Below are 7,276 nucleotides of genomic sequence, written 5' to 3' on the forward strand. Positions count from 1 at the left end.
TTTTTAAAACATTGGCCTCGGGGTCTATATAAAAAATGATAATAATAAATCTAAGCCCAATTTGTGCTTTTAAATTTTCTTTGTTTACGGGCTGTTTTGGCCGAACCTGCAAAAGTTTGATAAAATATATTATTCAAATTGATTTATTTTATTTTAAATATAAAATTACCTATTTTTATTCTAGATATGATGCGAGTGCGACTAACAACTTGTTGACCAATTTGGTTTTAAATTCCAAGGGTAAAAAGAATATAATATACATTTAATTTTAGAAGATTTGTTTTACTAGAAAAAATAAAATAATGAACACTTCTAAGTATTACTATAAAAACATTACATTAAAAAAATGGATGCGTTACTCGTTATTTCCATAATATTGTAATAAAATTTAATTCATTGACTTCTATTCTTAAATTCAATAGACACTACACTATAGAAAAAAAGGCATATATATCTACAGCATATTGAATAAGTATTAAAGTCCACGATACGAATAAGAATATTTTTTTTGATAGGATTTTAGACAATCAAAAGCTGAAGCTAAATTTAAGTATTGTGAGGAATATATAATACACTTTCGTTACATCACAGTTTCGAATTCCATCACTGCCAACCAATACAATTTTTAATAATGACTAGGGCTATACTAATCAAATCGGTACCAACATTGACATTTGAATAAAAATATTGATCGGCCGAATTTTTAAATAAAACCAAATTTTTTAAGAAGTTTTTTTTAAAACATTAATTTACATTACAACAGTTGGTTAAGTTTTATTTTAAAATATAGTTTATACAATAAATAATATGTACTTAACTATTTCTAAAATCTTACTTTGAACATAATATTAAATCAAATAATTTTAAAAATATACAATTTTTTGCCCATTGGGCTGACGTGAATTTTCCCTCAACACCCGCTAGCGTTTTTGTGAATTTAATTTTTTGATGTTTTGGATATAGGTAGTGTTGTTAATTGGCATAGCCGAGTCGGCTCGAAGCAAGCTGACCCAAATTTTGGGTCGATTTTCGACCTCTACCCAAGTTCAAGCCGAAAAAAACGGTCTCGACTCAAAATTCGTTTTTTTACTCCGACCCGAGTCCAAGTCGAAAAACAACCTCTACCCAAAATATGGGTCGTTTTTCTGACTCTGACTCGAAATTTCGGTCGTTCCGACTCCGACCCGATTCCAAGCCGAAAAAGACGACTCGACACAAAATATGAGTCGTTTTTTTCAACTATGATTCAAAGTTTAGGTCGTTTTTTCCACTCCGACTCGAAGTTTGGTTTTTTCAGACTCAAACATCGAGTAGTTTCTTACGACTTCAACCCAAAGTTGTGGTGGTTTTATTCGACGACCCAAAATATCGTTTTTTAAAAGACGACCTATGGTTTGGGTTATTTTCTTTTCACCTGCCCAATTCTAGGTCATTTTTTTCGACCAAAAACCGAATAGGGTTGACTCCAATAAAAATATAAATATTATGGAAGGGAGTTACTTAAAGTTTCTTTTAATTATAATGCTCTGACTCACTATATAATCTTATAAATGGAGTGGCAATTGTCATCGTTATTTTTTTAAACTTTTTTGACCCAAATTAGTAAAAATATAAATAGTCAATTTAAATTTCTGTGAATATGTATTATAAAAAAGTGGCAATTGTCATAATCGTTATTTTAAACTTTTTTGAATTTTTTTAAAGCAAATAGGTAAAAAGATATATTGTAAACATGTTAAATTAAAATTTCAGTGAAGATGTACCTTAGAAAAGTGACAAATGTCTTAATCATTATATTTGAACTTTTTTAAAGCAAATAGGTAAAAATATACACTGTATCATGTTAGATTAAAATTTCAATGAAGATGACCCATAAAAATTTCATTGATGAAAAACCATAGTGATAATAGTCGTGTTGGTAATTTTTTTAAAATATTTTGAAAAAAATGGTTAAAATATAAATTGTAAACATGTTAATTAAAATTTCAATGAAAATGTGCCAAAGAAAAATGACAATGGTCATAAATCTATATTGGCTCATAAGATCCCGGTCTCCCTTACTCATAATCATTTTATTGGCTTCCATTTGGCAACCTTGTCTAAACATATTTTTGGAAAAATGTTTATCCCCAATTTTTTTAGGAAGATATTAATATTTTCTTTTAAACTTTCAATTTAAAAATTTTTTTTATATTTTATTTATTTTTTATTATCAGCCAAATATAAAATTTATTGCTTTATCACATTTTATTTATTTATTGTTATTAAAACTTAAATTTCAAATTTAATATTATGAGTAACATAAATTATATTAATAAAAGTTGCCCAACATAATAATCCATTCTTGAATATATTTTTATATATAGTCTTTTCTTGTAATATGTCTCAAAGTTCTAGTTCTACTATACCTATAAACCCTCATTGCCATCAAGGTCAGTTCAAGATGATCAAGATAATCAATTATATCAACATATAACAATAACAACCATATTCCATTATGATAGTAATTCTATTTTATGCAATTATAACTTATTTGATATATTTCTAACTAATTCAAATATAACGCAAAACGCCTTAATTTGGAAGCAAAATAAGGAATAAATATTAATGATTTTGTAAAGAGCAACAAAGTAACAAGTATGATAATAAAAGTGAGTCCAATTCGCTCAATAATCTCTTCACCACTAAGGATCCACCTTTGTCACACAAAAAATAATTTTTTCTTAAATTTGAAAATTTAGTTAAACGTATAACTATAAAAAAACAAAAATTTATTAAACTTGTAGCGGTATAAAACGGTATCTCTTTTCGCAATGCATTTTCTGTGCAATTTATTTGGATTATAACTAATTTGATTTAATATTGAAAATACTATCACATATCGCAGATAAATTTAAATCCTGTTCTGTTAGAGAATCAGAAACGGCTCCAACTAATTCATTATTATCACGGAATTTTCCCACCCTCATACGGGTGAGGATATTAAAGAAATAATAGTAACAATACTCGCTAAATATAAAATATTGTAAAAATATCCCCCATTACCTAAGATAATGGTTCAAATATAGTTTGGGCGGAGAAACTAATTATTCCTCTAATGCGTGAGACATATAACACAAATTTTAACATTATACGATATCTTCTGGCTCATATTATAAATCTAATCGTACAATAAGGACTATCAACTATCTCAACAGAATTGGAAAAAGTTAAGTTGTTGGTGGAAAAAGTTCATAAAAGTCCTTCTTTGGTGCAGGACTTTGTCAATATTTGCAATTGTAAAATTCCGCTTGATGGAATTCAAAATATCTTATGCTCAACAAAATCAATAAGGTATTAATAGCATATTATATTTAATTTTTTAATGTTTGATTCTATAGAATATAGAAGCTATTATAAAATTGGGCAAACGGTCTATTAATGACAATTTTTACATTAATACCGAAGAGGTCAAATTGTTAAAAGATATTGAAGAATTTTTGTACCCATTTTATAAAATTAAATGTGAAATTATTGCTAATTCCTTAATTATAGGCATGTATTTATTATATCTTGATACAATGAAAACATTGTTGGTAATTGAAACCAACAATAATAATGTAATTATTGAGGCAGCACGAATTATGTTGGTAAAATGCCAAAAATATATAAATATTATGGACAATTCCGAAATATATTAATGTATTTTAGATCCACGGATCAAGAAAACTTTATCGATGAATAAAGTATCTTACTATGAAAAGTTGATCGTTTTATATATTTTATTATTATCTACAACTATCTTAAATGTTCTCATAAAATAGATATATTTAATTTTAAAAAAAAATTTATTATATATTTTTAGGAAAGCATCGTTAGTTCCGATGGTTGAGATCGCGGCCTAGCTGATCTAGTCATCTCAGCACGATATAATGTTGGATTGGTAAAGAAGTAATCCCGTGCATTTTCCCTAGCCTTCCATAATGGATAAAGATTTTCTACGCAACAGAGAGCATCTGTTGCAAGCGAGCGTGTCTTCTCGAGAGGGATGGACACCATTAGAAAAATAGAAATCGCATGGTCTCAGGAACGCTTGAACAATGTTTTTGTTTAAATCATGGAATACGATTATCATGAACAATCAATATTGGACATAATTTTTATATGTATATATATTGTTAAATACAAATATTTATATAAATAAATATCATATATAATTTTAATAATAATATTTAAAATATAAATGTATCAAAGATTTTAGATGTTTTGAACATAGTATGGGTTCTTATTTACAATTGTTGTTTTAAATGAATACTGGAGAGCATTTGTGTTTTAAAAATATTTGACTTTAAATTTGTAACTAAAATAGTTTTATATACTATGATTAATCTGTAAATAAAATTGAGTTTTGGACACTTTAGAAAAATTTTATAATAAAAAAACTCTTTATAACTAAAAAAAAAGAAATCTTTCCTCGATTTTTTCTTTTAAAATAAATTTATTTAAGTTCTACTTAAAATTGATACTGTGATTAACCCTGAGCCAGTGTTGTTAAAGTAGCGCATTAATTCCCTATAGTGTTGTTAAACGGCTTGAGTCGATTTTTAAAACGGTAAACTCAATATTTTATCCAGAAGAATATTATGCGAGCCATTTTTCTCTTAGATGGTACTAAGGTATAGATATCTATTATCGTAACCTGTGGCTTAGGCATTATTTTTCTGACTAAATTATTGACTTGACCGTTTTTAAAAATCGGCTTAAAACGGGCCATGCTACATTCAATTTTATAATAAGTACACATGTAAGATATATTTATAATTAATTCCAAAATCATAATCTTTTAAATTAATATTTAGAAATCTACATAATCTAGTTTTCAAAATAATTTAAAATGTCTACGATAGAGATTGATATTGAAGATAAATTTGGTGCAGATAATATATACAAAGTTATTTCCTTGTAAAATGATATGTAATTTCCTTCTCCTGATTACGCATAAATTTTAATCTCGATAAAAAAAAAGGTATAAATATCATTAGGTTTTAGCATCAAATATAACTAGAAGCTTCAACGATGAAACATTTAAATTTTAATATTAATGTAGCCCAATATTTAATCTTTAAAATAAGATGTGAATCAAAGCGGTATGTGGAATAGTTTTTGAGCTAGATTAGTTTATGTGAAAGTTGATTTTCTGGCCCCGATAGTATTTAGGAATTATATTATAAATTACAATAAATAAATTAACATCTCATTTTATCATCACACTCCGATTTTGAACAAGTATTTATATGAGAATGATGGCCCTCATGAAGATTCATGAGGGAAACTAAACTAATTGTATTTTTCTAGGGTTCATCTACACTGAAATTTTAATATAATATGTTTACAATATAGATTTATGACCATTGTCACTTTTCTTTGGCACATTTTCATTATTATTTTAAAAAAATTATTAACATGGCCATTACATTATGGTTCTTTATTACTGAAATATTGATTTAACATGTTTATAATATGTATTTTTATCTATTTGCTTCAAATAAATTTAAAAAAGTAGGGGAGACCGGGGACATTTTGTCCATAAAAAATAGACAGAGCAATTTTTCCAAAATGTTTTAACGTAATTTTATTCTTTATATCTCTACGGTAGAAATTAATATTTAAGAAAAAAATCATTTGGTTTTTAATTAATGCGAAATTTAAAAAAATGAAAATCTAAGTTTTATGAAAAATACCCGGGGTACCTATTATCCTTTCACGTTACGTGTCGTCATACTTAGCGCTTTTTTATTTGTATATTTTTAAAAATTTTTTATATAAAAGTATCGATTCTAAGTAAATAAATAAAAATAAATTGTCAAATATGTTAAATTTATTAGGGTTCATCTATATTACATATATCACCAGGAAGTACTTGCTGCCACTTAAATCGTCATATAATAAAAAAAATAAGTCAATCATCCTCAAATTGTCATTAGTGGTTTTAGACAAACTATTAAATGTTTTTATAAATTTAGTTGGATTTTTTTTATTCAAAATAATCCCTGCTTAAAAATGGCTAATACGTACCCCGCCAAAACCTGCCCCAGGTCTTCACAATTAATTCAAATTTAATTTTTAAGATATTAAATTACCATAAATTGTGTCAATATTTTTATATATGATAGAATACATATTTTTTTATCATATAGAATTAATATTAAGTCTTAACAACGTTTATAAAAAAAGAGCTATTAGTGAAAATGTAAAATTTTAAAAAGTTACTTCTGGTATGTTAATAATTAAATTTGCATTTAATATTTTTCATGAGCAATTTTGTCCGAAACTTTGGTCCTACTTAAGCACCTTATTAAAATACATATTTGGCTTAAATTTCAAAACTTAAACTTTATTAATTTTTAAATTATTCAAGAAGGAAATACCTACCCCGGGAACACACTATCCCCGGTCTGCCCTACAATAATAATGATTATGACAATTGTCATTTTTCTATGGAACATCTTCACTGAAATTTTTATTTAAAATGTTTATATTATATATTTTTACTTATTTGCTTTAACAAAAACAACGATTAAGACAATTGTCACATTTCTATGGTACATCTTCACTGGAATTTTAATTTAACTTGTTTACAATATAAATTTTTACCTATTTGCTTAAAAAAAAGTTCAAAAATAACGGTATGACAATTGTCACTTTTCTATGGTACATCTTCACTGGACTATTAATTTAACATGTTTTACAATATAAATTTTTATCTATTTGTTTTAAAAAAATTCAAAAAAGTTTAAAAATAACGATTATGACAATTGCCGTCGGGTCGAATAAAACGACCACAGCTTTGGGCTGAAGTCTTAAAAAACGACCTGATTGTGAGTCTGAGTTGAAAAAACTACCCAAACTTTGAGTCGGAGTTGAAAAAACGACCCATATTTTGGGTCAAAATTATTTTTTTCGGCTTGAACTCGGGTCGAGGTCTAAAAAACGACCCAAACTTTGAGTCGGACTCGAAAAAAATGACCCGAACTTTGGGTTGAACTCGCGGCTCTTTAACAACACTGTCCTAGGTCGACTTATATTAAATAATCGACTATTTAGTATCCACCAAAGAAAAAATTTAAAATGAAAACAAAAAAAAACGAGAATAAAATGTGAAAAATAACAATGCCACAAAATATTTAATAACAAATAGTGGGTCCTAGCTCAAAAGCTTTTAGAGGGTTTCGTTATTCGGGCCTTTTGAGAGCTGAATTAAGGATATATTCAACTACTAAAACCTTTTTTAAAATGT

Source organism: Gordionus sp. m RMFG-2023, chromosome 3, assembly GCF_954871325.1.
Source record: "Gordionus sp. m RMFG-2023 chromosome 3, tfGorSpeb1-WG-v2, whole genome shotgun sequence".
Classification (NCBI taxonomy): Eukaryota; Metazoa; Nematomorpha; class Gordioida; order Chordodea; family Parachordodidae; genus Gordionus; species Gordionus sp. m RMFG-2023.